Genomic DNA, 16,506 nt, shown 5'->3' with positions numbered 1-16,506 from the left:
AACCCTGACTATCATAAATCATGTGAAAATACATAACTTTAAAGGAAAAATCAGTTTTTGTGAAAACGTATTTCATTATTTCTCCAAGAAAGTTGGGCAATTAGAGCACTTCTTTTGCTGTTGTTGTTGCTACACCATGCAATATGTAATTCTGAGCTGAGAATGACAACCTACATTAACGAATACTATACAAAATCGGAATTTTTTTAGAGGATACTAAATTTTTTGTATCGAAATTTATTATTGAATTCTACTTATTTTCATTATCATGAATCATGTGAGAAACAGTATTGCCGGTAGAGAAATCGGTCCAAATTTCTCGACTAAATGCAAATGTTTGCTTATCCACTCTACGTGTAGGTTCAGTTGAAAAGATGAAATATACCGAGTGTTTAAACAATGCTAAATTTTTCAAACTTGGATTCATAAACTTGGATTCATCACAGTACGTGTCAGAATTACACATGCTTAAATCTTTGTTATGGCGCTGAAAATGAGCTCAACTACTTTGTTTCACCATAGATTTTTAAAACGGAGCAATATGTTTACAGTATCGGGTTTGGAAAATTAGAATCTTTATGCGAAGGGGAATAAAGTTCTTCCATGTGAATGGTTTTAAAATACAAAGCAACTTATTCTCTTTTATTTACCAGATTACCGATTCCAATTCGTCTAGTCGAGATAGAAAAAGAGGATTCACCTGGTAAGTGTTTTTGTCCTTTTTCTATACGTAATTCATTCTTTATATATATATATATATATATATGAAATGAAATTTAATATATTTTTTTAATTATTTAAACATAAATTTAAAACTTATTTTTGATCTTCTTCATAGGACAACCGCCAAGAAAAAGATTCGTGAAACAATTTATAAATTTTCCAGGTTTGTTGATATTTTTTAAAACAATTCAGATGATTCGAAATTATTACTAAAGTTAAAATTTTATTGGAATTAATTTTTCTGATTTAAAATTTAGTGACTGCTCATATTAAAAATATTAAATCACTGCTGATGAGAAAATATAAAATTTTGAAATCTCTTAATAACAATAAATTATCTATTCAAAATGTAAATGATGGCATCCATCACGTTATATGCAGTGTCTGAAAATGGACAATAATTATTTGTATGTTTATTGTTTGCAAATATATTTATTTTCCTATGAATTATATAGAATTTCTATCAAGGATTTATCCAAACTAAATAAATAGATTTTTTTTTTAGAATTTAGCAACATATTTACTTAAAGTTATTTAAATGATTAGCAATATCCACAGGAAATTGCTGGAGAAATGATACTTGAAACAATAATCCTCATTTGGCTTCTTGCTACATCTGTGTTATGCAGATATATGACATGCTAGGTCATTAATCATCTAGTCGAGAAAGAAGTTAAACGAAATATTAAATAATACATTCCAGAATTAAAGTTTAAAATTCGGAATTCGAAGTGTATTGAGTCCCATTAGAATTACCTCCGAGGCAAATTTCATATATTTAAACTTGAAAAAATTCCCCTGGACACCGCTTTCGAATTGACTTTTATAAACAAAGTTTTTTCGTTTCTTGTGATATACATGATGGTGCTTATTAGTTTGTGTACCTCGCACTTCTACGATTTAAAAATTAGTATTAAAATTATAGGATTATAAAAAAATTAGTATTTTCTTTTTGTCAATATCTTTTTAAAAGCATTTTTTAAAGATATATATATATTTTTTTTTTTACAATTACGGAGGTCGGATTTCTTTTCCACCTCTGATAAACCATGAAAAAGTATAGAATAAGATGAAAGGAATTGCAAAATTTTGTATACAGTCACATTTATTATTCGACTAATCGCAATACAAACATTTGCCATATCGATGGGTGAGGTTTATCATGCCTTCTTGAAATACAACTAGATTTCAAATTTTCAGACTTACAAGAAAAAACTATGATTAATTAATTAATAAGCACTAAGTCAGTTAGAATCAATGCATTCATTGCATAAATTATAAAACATTTTTGCATATATTTATTGTTTATATTAAATTATATAATGTATGAAAAATTGTTTTGAAGATTATGTGTTAATTTTTTGTATCTCATTATTTGTTCAATCGGCATTTTAATGAGTCTGAAAAAATAATTCTTTTATCATTTATAGAAATTCCTGAAAGAAGCCTTTCCGAACAGGTAAGCTGCACGCTTCTACGTTTTCTGAAATTTTCCTTTTTTTTCTTTTAAATGATTTTATAAATAATTACCAATAACATTTAAGTTTTTTTAGTTGATTGAATTATAAATTAAATTACGAAATATTTTTCTGGTGATCATGCACAGCTTTTTTTTTATTATTATTATTAATTTTTGAGCTCATGAAAACGGCCCAAAATTATTGATGAACATGATAGAATTGTAGAAAGGTGTCCTATTCGGAATTAAAATATTCTTTATTTTCCAAAAATTCTAAACGGGAAAAATATAGCTGAATGCTTTCTTCAAGGATTTAAAGGGATTAAGGCTCTCTGACAGTGAAACTTTTATTCCAGATCCGGATTAGATTGCGTAGACAGTTAATCAAAATTCTGATAATTAGAGAAATATATTTAATTTAAAAGACAATTGATGCAAATAAAATTATATTCTTATTACTATGAAATAAGAAAATAAGCTTTATCTTAAAGTTTAGGTATTTGTATTTTCTGAATAAATAGTGGATATAAATTTATTAAATAAATGCATTAAGTTTAAAATAGATATTTTTTTGGATGAAGTTTTGAATAATACATATATTTTACTATTTAATCATGTTTGATGACATTAAAATTCGAAGTGCGCGTGTAATCTTGCAAGTTATTTTTAAAAATAAATATGCCATTTCATTGTTTGGCTCATGTTCTTTTTTCATTTGATCTGCTCTTATAATTTCATGTTTTTTTATCTCTCAATATGCTGCTGTATGTCAATTTTTTTTTTCTTTTGTGCATCCTTATAATGCATAAAAATTCTCAACATATCCGTAAATACGAGCCTTAGCACATTGAGGAAATTTCGAATGGCGAGCTAGGGAAATGGAGGCGGTCATTCTCCTTCAAGTCAGAAAATTACCATCCAAATATTTGCTCATCGAAAATCAACCATTCATTTTTAACCGAATCGACGTCATCGCGGGAGCGGAAAATCGGAGAACATTTTATTTATTCATTTATTGAATTCAGATAAACGAAAAACGTTGTGCATGGTCATCGGAGATAGATTCAATGATCCTTCAAGACTTAATTGCACTAAATAAAAATTATTTTAGTTTCATTCGTCTTCATTCAGCGTTCATTTGTGTTAATTTCTGATAGTTTATACCTTACTATATTTCAGTTGACTTTTCTTATTTACGTATTTTTAATTTGAGACTTGAAAAAATTCATTTAATTCTATCAAACAAGGTTTATTTCCTGAAACTTTTATGGTAAAATAAATGCATGTTAATTTCGTTTCTAAACAATTTATTGAAGATAAGACATTTTCAAAGCATGATCGTTCATTTTATGAATCGCATTATAAAAACATTTTCTATACTTGAGATATTTTTGTCACAACAGGAAGAAAGATATCTTAGAAGAACAGGTGCTAATTGTAAGAGAGACACACACACGCACAAATGCAAAACCTACTGACTCGATCTGTTTAATTTGCCAAGTATCTCTATATTTGGAGCAAAAACCAAATAAACTTTTTTTTTGTACTATAGAGTAACTGAGAATAATATTTTATTAACTTTGAAAAATAATGCTTAACTTGTTATAGTAAAATTTTCGGTATCTACATTTTAGTAATTTAAGTAACCTTTTTTTTTTTTTTTTCATTTTCCATCGAATCCTAATATTAAAATTTATTTATACAGAATCCATCTACTCGAGGAGATGAATCTACTGATGTACCAGCTTTAAGGTATTTGGTTATGTTTTATGATATCATTTTACTCATTTACTGATATAAGTTAAATGAATTTTTAAACTTTTATATCGAGATAAAATAATCATCTGCAAAAACTCTTAGAATGTAATAGTTAGATTATTCTAATTTAATTGTATTTCCTCTTTACTTATTTATTACTGGTCTAATTATGTCATATTTTATATAGAAATTTGACATACTCGAATTATCAAATTTTCCATTATTTGATGTCATTTCTCTAATATCAAATTGAAGAAAATAATTCTTTTTTATATTCTAGTGATCAGATATTATTAAAATTTTAATACTAAAAAATACAAAAAATACATTCAGAAGATACTCAATGAAAGTTGAAATCAGTTTTTGAAAATTATTGTCTTTGAAAGATCAGATTTCATATCAAAGATAATAAGGTGTGGTTAATTTTTCGCATGAAAACATTGAAATTTAAATATCAAAATTCATCAAATTAAAGAATATTCAACATTAATTTTTTAATGAATCAGAAAATTTCTTTTTGAATAGATGTAAACCATATTTAGTTCCAAAAATTTTTATTTTTCCCAAGTTTAATTAAGTCCTGCAGGGACAACATTAAGAAAAGTAGAAAAATTTTAGTTATTCTTTATTAAACACAGAAATGCCAGAAAGAAGTATTTTCTTTAATAAGTAAAGAATAGACAGATTTAAAATAGATAGAAAATGCACTCGAATGCAAAGAACTTTTTGAAAAATGACATGCACACATAAAAATCACATTCAAAATGTGAACTCTTTCTTTTAAATATAAAGGTTTTATTTTAAAGAAAACCTTATTTTCAATAATTTTCAAATTGATGAAATATATGTTATTTTTCATTTTTCGGTAAATTCAATTCAACTTTTATTTCGGAGGTTTAAGTTCGTTTTACTTTCTTAGAACAGCACATTTTTTCCATTAAAATTAAAGATGAAATTGATATTTAAGCAGATCAAATAATTGCATAATACAAATTTTTATAGTGAAGGAAATATCACTTCACTTCCGGAAGGGAATAATCCAGGGCCTTCTCAACAAGGAATTTCAAGTGAACATGATGATAGTAAGTAGACATTTTTTCGCTTATTTCTATTTCTATTTTCCTTAATATAGCCTCAGTAAGCTATTAATCAATGTTACACGGCCATCTATAGGCTGTTTTTATTCCAATTTTTTCCATAGACATTTTGCTGTATAGAGTTTTAGATTAAAGCGTTGCATACAATAAACTGTTATACATGCAAATGACATTATGTTTTTAATTTTTGTTGAGTTTATGACACCAGAATTTCGTTTTTGTTAGTCAATACTAAAAGTTTAAAAATTATCAAATAACTAATCAAAAATTCTAGAGTCATATTTTACTTCAAAAATCTGAAAATGCATTACCATGAATAATCTACAACTAATTAATTAAAGAGTAACTATAAATAATTTTTTATCACAAGAAGCTCTCAATAAATTAGAAAATTATTCGAATGTGTACGCGATTAAGGAATATCCATATCATTCATATTTAAAATTAAAATTATTGCTGAATTTTCGGAAATAAAATATTAATTTTCTTTTTCCTCAAAATGATAAAAGAAAGTCATTCTGTCTAGTTTGGGCACAGTGGCACAACTTGCATTTTGATCTTCTGGGAACTGTTTTTTGTCTCTATGCTCTACAGGAAAAATTTGTGTATAATAAAACTTTGTTCTTTTTATAGATTTTTATATTTTAATAATTAGTTGCGATAGTGTACAGCTGGTAAGCGACAGTAGAATAAAAAAAAATAAGGAAGATTGAATTAAATGCTACAAAATATATCTTTCGCAGCAGAAACACTTTTAAATTCCCCTTTTAAATACATACAGTATGTTTTTTCCTGTAAATGTATGATAGGAAAGAAAAAAAAGAAAAAAAATAGAAATGCACTGCCCATGCGCTGTAGAAGAATCTGGACTGATAGATAAGGCTCTCTATCAAAAAGATTTTTTTTTCTCCTCTGAAAACACAGAAATGAAGATCTTTTGTATTTGCAGGCTTGATTTGCATCAAGCAAATTGCAGAAGCAGTAATCAGGACTCATGGATACATTTGATTCGGCTATGTCATAGACACGACAAAAAAAAAAAAAAAAAAGAAAGATCCTATAGACTGAGAGCTTTATAAGAAAACATACTCTTGAATGGGAACGGATTTACATATCATGGGCAAGAATAAATACATTAGTAAATAAATTCATATCCAGAACAGGTTAGAATAAATTTTTTTTGCAGAATTATACAGTTACAAAGAGTTGAAAAGTCATAAAACACAAAAGATTTAACATTTAGAATAAAATGAAAAGTGGTCACTCTTATATCCGAAACAATAAATTAAAAACTGTTATTTAGATTAAAATTTTGTTTGTTAATTTTTAAAATTTACGTAGTGCGTTCAGGGATTTGTCAAAATATCCTGAATAAATATTTTAGAAAATTATTTAATAAAATTTATTTATGAATTTAACTTCATTTGTAAATGCATTATAAAGGGTATCCCAAAATTTAAGCAAGATTTCAATTTCCGTTAATTTTGCCACCATTAGTGCAGTAAAGTTTTGTACACCCTACTAAAAACATTTTACAGCTGATAGTTTATGAGTAATAAAAATAGAGCGGTACTCTATAAACAACGTGCTAATGCAAGATTTGAATTAAATAAAGAACTCGGTTTTTTTTTTCTTTTAATTGTTATATTTGAATTGAATCGCAATGTACACATGATAGAGCTATGTATGGAATAACACATAAGAGAAATGGTCTTCGAAGCATAACTTGCACGTGACACTCTTTTGTCGAAATTTTTCATCACCATTTTACATAAATGTGGCTGAATTTCGTTCATGTATGGTTGAATTATCTCCTTTAATGCACGCATGCATGTGGTCTTGTTGAGATAGAGCTTTTACTTCAAATTACCGCTTAAAAAGAAATCCATTGGTGTTAAATAACACGATCTAGGGAGGCAATTCTGAAATGTTCAAATTGTGCGCACCAGACTCTCTTTATTTTTGAAATATTATTCAACAATGAAAACTCGTTGTTCCATCGTGTAACTCTCCATTTTTAGTAACCCTAAACTGTCAGCTGTCAAAGGACTTTTTAATAGAGTTGCTAACGCCTTACTGCACAAATGGTGGAAAATTGAATTCTCGAGTTAATTTTGGGACAACCTTTATTTGAAATCAGAAACTGCGAGTCATTATATATATGTTCAGAAATTTCATGACATCAAAATTATCAAAGGAATAAGATATGCACAGCTTAAGTTTTATGCAATATCTTGTGAACGACGGTCTTGTTTATAAAATAGTAATATCACCTTCTGCAATAGATCCCTGTTCCCATTGATGTTAAAAGGCATTTAATAATACAATTCCTAACAAACATGAGAACGAATATATACATTTAACAAAATAATTAGGTAATATATCAAGATCATCAATGACATAATATAAGATAATTTCCTCTTCTGAAAGTGTTTTAATAATAATGTTTGTCTAGCCATTTTAAACGGGAAAAAAAATTATTTGTAAGTTTATGCTATTTAAAATACTATTTTATTAAAGTTACGGTTATATGTGATATTTTTTTAAATTTTTTTGGGCATATTTAGAACAATAATCAAAGATGAAATACCTATAGGCATAAAATTCAACAACTCTTTTTTAACTGTTTAAACACAAAATTTTAACATATGTTTGCTTTTCTCCATAGGAGAGCAACGTGATAAAGTACTCCGAAGATTTGTTAAGCGCTACAGAAAACTTCCAGATTCGTTGCTGTTTTTTAAAACAATTGATTCGAAATTATCACTAAAATTACAATTGAATTATTATTACTTTTGCACATTTAAAGATTAAAAGTTAGCAAAACTTTATTCGTAATTTACAAATCTAGAATCGCAGCCGATGAAATTTTTTAATAACATTAAAATGAGCATTCAAAATACGAAAGAATTTGCCCATTATCCTATGTTTGATACAAAGAAAAAAAATTTATTCGTATATTCGAAACTTTATAAAAATAATATTAAAAATGAAAAAAAAAAATATTGTACAGTAATTTTTTTGCACTAACTTTTAACTTCATATGATTTAGATACATGTTTTACCAAAGCATTAAATCCCTAAATTCAGTAGAACTGGTGTTTGAAAGTTATCAGAATTCTAGTATCTCTTACAGTTGGTTTACTTCATAATTTCTTACTTTTCATAAAGCTGGAACTACAACTTAATTGTAATTCATCATACTTCATGTACTTCATTCTACTATCTCCTGAAGTCGATTTTCGTTAATTTTAAATAGAAAATCCTCGTAAATAGTAAACCACTAGACTATTTTTTTTGTGAACATATGTATCACAGAATTCTTGAAAGAAATTGTTCTTCAGTTACAATAATTTAATAGAAAATTATACTTACTTTTATCATTCAGACTACATGCTATACTCTCATTACATTTGTAAGTTCTATATTGAATATTTGGTAAATTCCAGATTGATGTTAAAAAATATAAGTTCTCAAATTGATTCGCATTGAAACTAATTTTTCCCTCGTAAGAAATATAGTTTTAAATTCGCCATTAGAAATGCTGTTCTTTTTTCACAAGATATGAAATCCTGAAAATTTTTCCAAACAATACGCGATTAAAAAGGAATCAAGATGAGTACCTGGAAATGAACTCAATTTGAAAGAAAATATCGTTTCAAATTGCATTATCCCTTCTCAAAACATTTTTAAAGTGAACTCTCACTATTACTTAATGAATTTCTGCCATGTTTCTAATAGTGTGTAAACAATCATTCAAAAAGAATTTTTCTTTGAATACAAAGAAATCTGTTAATGACATTTCTGAAATGAGTATTATTGATATTTTGAGTTCGAAATTTTGAAAACAATATAATCATTTTATTTAATTTTCTCCTTTATCCGGAATGGTGACACAGTATTCATTTAAATTCAAACATTTAAAAATTATCCTACTATACTATTTGATCAGTTTTAACAATGAATTTAACTAGAGAAGACATGAAAGAGTTGTCTGGACAGTAACAAATTAAAGAAAACTCAATTAAATACCTAGTTTTCAAGTAGATTTCTTCTTTATCATAAATTGGTAAAAGTGAAAATAATATAAAAGTATTTCTTCTTCTTGCGTACAGCCGTCCACCCCGCCACCACTGAACGTAGCAGTATCGACAGGATAATATAAATGTACTGTGTTCTAAATGGAATTTATTACTTCATCTGTTTCAATTTATCTGTTTTTAATATATTTAAAATGCTCTGTTCTTTTTCAAATTGCCTTTTGTTAGTCCTTATAAATAAACTTGCAAATTGTTAACCAATTTACTCATTTTCAGTTCCCGACGTATCTGTTCCTGAAGAAGAGAAAGAAGATGACGAATAATAGAAAAAGTAGTTAAAAGTTATAAAGATGTTTTTGACTTCATGTTTGAAGAAATACTCTGTTTACAACATTTTTTATAATTAAATAAACATTATTAAGAGAAAATATGCGCTGGATGGAGTGATTTATTTTTCAATCAAGAAAGAGTAGAAATTTTTCATTTATATTCTGTATTCGTTCGATATGTATATTCCGACAGTTCATAAATTAAAGATGTTTATAAGTATTTAATACTTCAGATAATTTAATCAACTTATCTTCTTTGGGAATCTTGACACACAATTTTAGCACTTTTTGTTGTTGTTGTTGTTTGTGGTGGTAGTGATGGACTGCATCGATTGACCGGAGTCGGGAAGTCTTTTGAGGAGGTAGTTTCACTGTCCATCCGGTGACCTCGTTAAAGGTATGCTGATCGATAAATCTTCATAGATCCTGGGTGGCAAGACTAAATGGATGTTCTTACGGTAGTACAAAAGTACAATTTCGAGATTTTTCAAAAGAGACTTCGAATACCTGGAGTGTTTCAGTGCTTCCTATAAATACAGTCTTTGACCAGTCATGACGTTGTTAGAAAAAGAATACTTATTTTGTAGAATTCAATGTTGACTCAGCCAAAACTTGATAGTAAGGAATCTGCATTGTTCATCAGAAATACAAAAGTTTATTAGGTTTAATATATTATTATAATATATTAAGTATTATTAATAATTAAGTATTATTATAATATATTAAGTTTAATATATTATTAAAAATGAAATATTTAAATTAAAAATATTAATTTATATTTGTAATGAAAAAATCCACCGAATCCTTATCGAACATGTGATCTCATATCGAAAAATAGTCATAAAGAACTAAAATATCTAGTCAGCTACTAAGCTGTATGAATAAAAAATTTCTTATAAATCATCGTCGTTCAAAATTGTCAACAGCAACAAAAATATTGCTAGATTCACCGAAATATACAATATGCTAAGTAATAAAATGCTACATTTTTACTTTTCTAACAAATAAATGTCAGAAAAAAAAACAGTATTTGTCTTGTGTGAACTTACATAAATTAGGCAACGCAAAAACTTCATTCATGCATTCCGATCTCGCATTCCTTTTTCAATTAGACGATGTTTGAACAATTACAGAAATTTCTAATACCTGTCAGATAAATTAAACCTGTCAGATAAAAAAAAATAAACAAAGTTCTCCTTCTGAGAACTTAAAATATGATTGCTAAACACACATATGCGTGAAAATACCTACTTTTTGTAAGAAATATCCAATTATTATCAATTCTTATTAGAAATATATATAATAAATAATTAATGAAATTTAGAAATATTATCTATTTTGTCGAAAGACATTCTCGCATGTTTATAAAAAAAAATACAAGTAACGTAAACTAATTAAAAAATTATTTTACAGAAGATGTCTTAAAAGAGTGACACAAGTCTTTATTTCCCTAAATACTGTAATATTCCCAATTACGAAGTTTCAATAAATAAAGTAGCTGACTGCATGAAAACTTTTTGGTCTCAGTCAACGTCAATAGTAAAAAGTTTAAGAAATAAAATTTTTATAGTTTTTATAAAAGTTTATAAAGTGTCAATACAAGTCCGTAAATTGCAAAAGTGTCGAATAGTAAAATTCTTCTATAACATTTTTCTATGTACCTATAAATTTTCACGTTTCTGTCTTCAAAATTTGTATAGATATGCTTAGTTTTAAATTTACAGAGGTTTACTACAGATTTACATTGAAATATTTATTTCCGAAATGCAAATTTATTAGACAAATATATTTCTAGCAGTACATTATACAATTATTATGATTTTAAGGAAATTTTCAAATTACGCATACTGTTATTTCTTTTCGGTTTGCTACATACACTTTATTTCTTTGAAAATTAAAAAAAATTCTTTGTTCCTAAAATATTTATTATGAGGAACCTACTACGGTGAAAATTTTGTATGTGTGTGTATTTTTACAAGAAAAAAATCCTACTTTAATTCAAGCCTTATTTTCTAAATGTTTCATGCAATTTTGAGAATAAAGGAGTGTTATTTTAGGCGTGTATCATTTATGTGTTGAACATGTAATCTTATTATACCTTAAAAAATTGTTATTTATAATTAAATAAGTGTAGATTTGTGACAAAATAGGATGACGCATAGTACACCAACTTCCGCACTCTACGAAAGTAACTTTTACACAAAAAGTGAAGAATTAGTTACTAAAAATTATTATTAAAAGATTTTTGCTTTGATGAAGATAATTTTAATTAAGTAATTACTAATTTTTATTCATTTTGATTATTTTAAATAAATAATATCTGTTATTTTTCTACATTCATTTCTGCTGTTTTAGCAAATTCTGGCTGAACATTAAAAATTCTCGGTTTGAATAAATGTATATGTAAGGATATATACAAATATGTTGGATAAATATGCGAAAACCAATTTAAAGGAAGTTTAATATTCTGATATTATTTAAAAAAAAGAAGGTTTTAAAATATTCATTAATGTTGATGTGGCTATCAAATCACATAAACATGCGCGCAGACCATAAAAATTCTTCGCACTGGATTTCATCTCTCTAGTTGATTTGATTTGCCACTATCCTGCTCATATGCAAATAGATAGATATAATTCTGAAATTCTTTTCTTCGAAGGGTGGAGAGGTGAGCTCTGTAATGCAGAAATTTCTCAAATTATCGAGGCCGAAGATTTTGGCAGTTGCAATACTTTCTCTTTGTATACTACTTCAAATCTGGGAGAGAACAAACAGATGATGAAATTTCTATAAATATACTATGGTTATTTTCATTTTGAATTTTTGAATTTCAATTGAATTTTCTGCTGTTCTTTAAGAAGTTTTATTCTTTCAAATGTTCAACATTTTATTTTGAGTAGAGAATGCAATATGCGACATTAGAATTGTTTCTACCTCCCCCTAAGGAAGAACGTTTTTACAAAATTATATAGAATCGTTCAAAATAACATTGGAATTAACATAAATTTTAAAAGCATCTGCTTTCGATTCTTTAACATTTGTCTATAAAAACGGTGGACATTTTTTTTCAGATCAAATAATAATTCATGCTGATTTGTGATAATTTTTTATTGATTTTTTTATTTAATATTAATTATCTCTTCCTTTTAATTTGTCATTTTTTTTTCGAATCATTCTACAAAAGATCTTTCCGCATTAGAAAAAGATTTAAACCCAATTTTAAAATTGGTTTCTATGTTCAAAACAGTACCTCCTTAGCAAAAAGCGTTATTGAATGAGAAAGAACTCTTGAAAAGAGTCTTTGTTTGCACATACAGAAAACAGAAAGAAATTGTCCCAAAGAAAAATCACAGTATTTTGAGAGGGATACAACTTCTGAGTGAAGACTGCAGATATGGAATATTCTCTCATGCAACTTTGAATTTCTTGAGCTAAAAATGAATTCTTAGATTGTTTATGGATTTAGATATTACACGCAAAAACAAATATATAATTAAATTTATAGACAGAAAAACGTTAGGAATGCCGTAATTTAATGTTTCGTAATTTCTATACATGAGCTGAATCTTTAGATAGTACAGGTAAAGCTCTAGTAAAACACATAAACAGTCTGCACGCTGTAGAAAAACTACTGACATTTTCATCAAATTTTGCTAACTTATATTATGAACTATAAGGACAGATTTACTGCAATTCTTGATCTTGCATCTTTTATCTTCTGTTTTCCTTCTACTACTACTATTTAGTACATGGTGACGACTGATCATTGTGCTTTCAGTTTGGATCTTAGCCCATGAAGTATTAAGTAGAGAATCAAGAAGAGAATGATGATGCTTAGAAAAAACATGGCATACAAAATGAAAAATAAAATTTCAAAAACTAAAACACAATAAAATATATGTATAAAAAATAGCAAAGATGCACTACTTTAACGCAAAATTTTTATATATACAGGTTAACTGGGTACAACAGATATCGGTTTAAAATAAAGAAAACATGTTCTTGAAGAATGGAGAAGAATAAATAATTCTTGAAAATGCATGAATGCATAAAATGTTAAAAAAATTTCTTCAAATGACAAAAGTGGAGTAGCTACAAATATGTAATCTATGAATTTTAAGATTAGCATAGGAAAACGCAATAGTCAGAAACAACATATGTAATAGAAAGGTAGTCATAATTCTAGAATAATTTATGACGAAACAAGGTTTGAAATTAAAAAGATTCATCTGAAGAGCTGAATGTTTTGCACGAGTTTATGTTTGCGTAGGGACAAGTACACTGAAAACAGCGCACCAAGAAGGAAGAATGGTATTTGAAATTTTGCAAACAAATACTGTAAGATGAGATGTGCAAATGATCCAAATTTGTTGCCGATGCGCAAAATCACACACATACAGTAGCGCTGCAATTAGGAAGTGGCCCTATATACCGACGCAAAATGGATAATTCATAAACGTGACGTTAACATTTCGACACGAAGTGATTTTTTGCAAGCTACGAATGCTAGATAGGCGTGTTAGAAGACATTTCTCAGAACTAAGTGAGTTTGAAAGGTGCTTCATCACCGGCATGAAAGTCACAGGCTGGTTGATGCATCATGTTGCTCGCCAAGTGTGGCTTGAGAATATGTTGGGAGTAATGGACACTACATGGTATTCACGTGTGCGTACCTGGTCTAAAGCGACCAAGAAGATGACGAAGCAAGAGGATCGTAGGATCATGTTATCAATCGTGGGTCCTACAGTGACGCGTTCCACGATACAATCAGGGGTGGGGGCCAGTTGTTCCACAGATCATTTCCAGATGCCTTACGGAAGCGAATCTGTAATCCAAGCGTCCTGTTCGCAAACATCCATAAACACAGAAACATCATCAAATCCGCCTACTATGGTACGAAGCCAGAGCGACATGAAATGCCACACATTAGCAAAAGTGGTATTTAGTGATGAATCTCGGTTCGTTTTTTAGACAGATGATTACTGCAAAAGATTCATTTCCATCCACTTTTTCGTGTGGCACACTATGCTCACAGCAGGCGTAATTGTCTGAGGGCAGTGGTTGACTACGTTAAATGTTATTAAAAAGCAGTTTAAATACACTATTTTGACTGTTTTTGGAAATATAAAAGTTTTACAATATAAGGATAAAAATTTTTGTAGGGAATTTCTTGTTTGTTGTTTTTACTTTCTCGTATCTGTAACAGAGAAAGTATAGCAATCATTAAAAAATTCAAACTTGAGATTTTGACAAATGTCCACTTTTTAGACCTTGAGTTCGAAAAACACATTTTTGGAAAATGCCCGCCTATCTGTCTGTCTATCTGTAACAAAATAACTCAAAAATGCTTTGAGCCAGACGGTTGAAATTACATTAAACCATTACATTAAATTCGTAGATTTTTATCTAATTTTGAGTAAAATGTTTTTCAGGGGAAGTTCGTTTGTCCGGTTGTTCGAATATAAGTTAACACGATAACTACATAACGAAGAGATCTAAATAGATAAAATTCGGTAACATCTACAGTATATGCACCTGTCAAATCTTGAGCCAAATCCAACTAAGGGTTGACTTTCTACCTGTACTTTCAGAAACATGAAAACGCGATAGTTCAAAAATCCAATGAATTAATTATATCAAATTTGGTATGGTATTTTGTGACTACACATACAGTTTTGAGGCAAATTTTTGTTTCAATCGAGTGAGGAAAACGAGTCTAAAGCACAAATTCGATTTTTGGATTCTATTAACGCATGCCAGCCCCCTCAGGCACACATCTTCTTTAGGTGTGACGGCTTCACGACCCCGAGGTACCCTAGTGATGTGGTCTGACTTCCAGATTCTCCTCCCCTCCGTTAAGGGTGGTCACTGTCCCCCGGAGTAGATTCCCAGGGTATAGGTTCCAGCTAGCATTATGGCAAGCGCCGAGGTTAGGGATTTCCAGAGCCGGTAATTGCCATTTTTTGTTGAGCTTCGTCGTGGCCGATGCCGTCAGGCCCGAATTTGTCTCAATATCGCATGGCTTCTAATGTTATTCACCACAGTAATGCTTTTTTCAAAAATCCTTGTTGATAATTCTGAAAATTCTTCTTTAAAATTTGTTTCGTATATTTTGATACACAAATCTGTACTTGGTCTTGTTGGAGAAGTGCAAAATATAAAAAAAAGTAAACAATGGAAATTTTCTAATTGAAGTAAAAAGCCACGAACTGCCTGAAAATATCACAAAGTTAAAAAAGATAGGAGAAATCGACGTCATTGTTGCTTCCCATCGTTTCCTTAACTAATCCAGAGGTGTCCTGTCTGAAAGAGAATTCTAAAGAGACTTGGAAGAGGACATTTTAGAAAATTTAAAAGATTAAAAAGTAATAGCAGTTCGCAGGATTACAATTAAAAAAAGAAAAAAAAATCTTCCTACGGAACATTTAATACTTACAGTCAATACACAAGGTCTTTCCCAGTTAAACCATACATTCCAGATCCACTCCTGTGCTTTAAATGCCAAAGATTTGGTCATTCTATAACAGCTTGGAGGGAAGATAAAGAAATTTGCGCTCTTAGTTCTCTCCCGGACCACAATAGTAAAAATTGTACCTCTACCACACAGAAATGTTATAACCGCCAAGGCGATCACATATCTTACTTCCGTTCCTGCCCATGCTACAAACAAGAATAAGAAAATTCAAACAATCAAAATAACAAAAGGTATTTACAGAAGTACGCAAAATAGTAAATGACAGAACATCGAAACCATGTCTTTCATATTCATTAGCATTAAATTCAGCCATTTCATCTTCAGAACCATGTAATTCACAAAATCAGCTGTTAAGAATCACAGAAACAAATACTCCTGCAACTCGCCCCAAAGCAGACCCTGACACCATAACTATGAAGAAAACAGACTATCTTGCACTTCTGAAACTAAAAAAAAATCTTGGGAAGAAACTTCTTCCTCTTCTTTTAAAAAGGCAAAAAGGAAAAAAGTTTAAGGGGAAAAAGGCTAAAAGAAAAAAGAGATACCAAAAGCCAAAAATAAATAAATAAAATTGAAGAAAAGGAAGAACATTCTAAAATTCATCCATCTGATGACACTATAAGTG

This window comes from Argiope bruennichi, chromosome X1, assembly GCF_947563725.1.
Source record: "Argiope bruennichi chromosome X1, qqArgBrue1.1, whole genome shotgun sequence".
NCBI lineage: Eukaryota > Metazoa > Arthropoda > Arachnida > Araneae > Araneidae > Argiope > Argiope bruennichi.
This window is presented reverse-complemented; position numbering follows the sequence as displayed.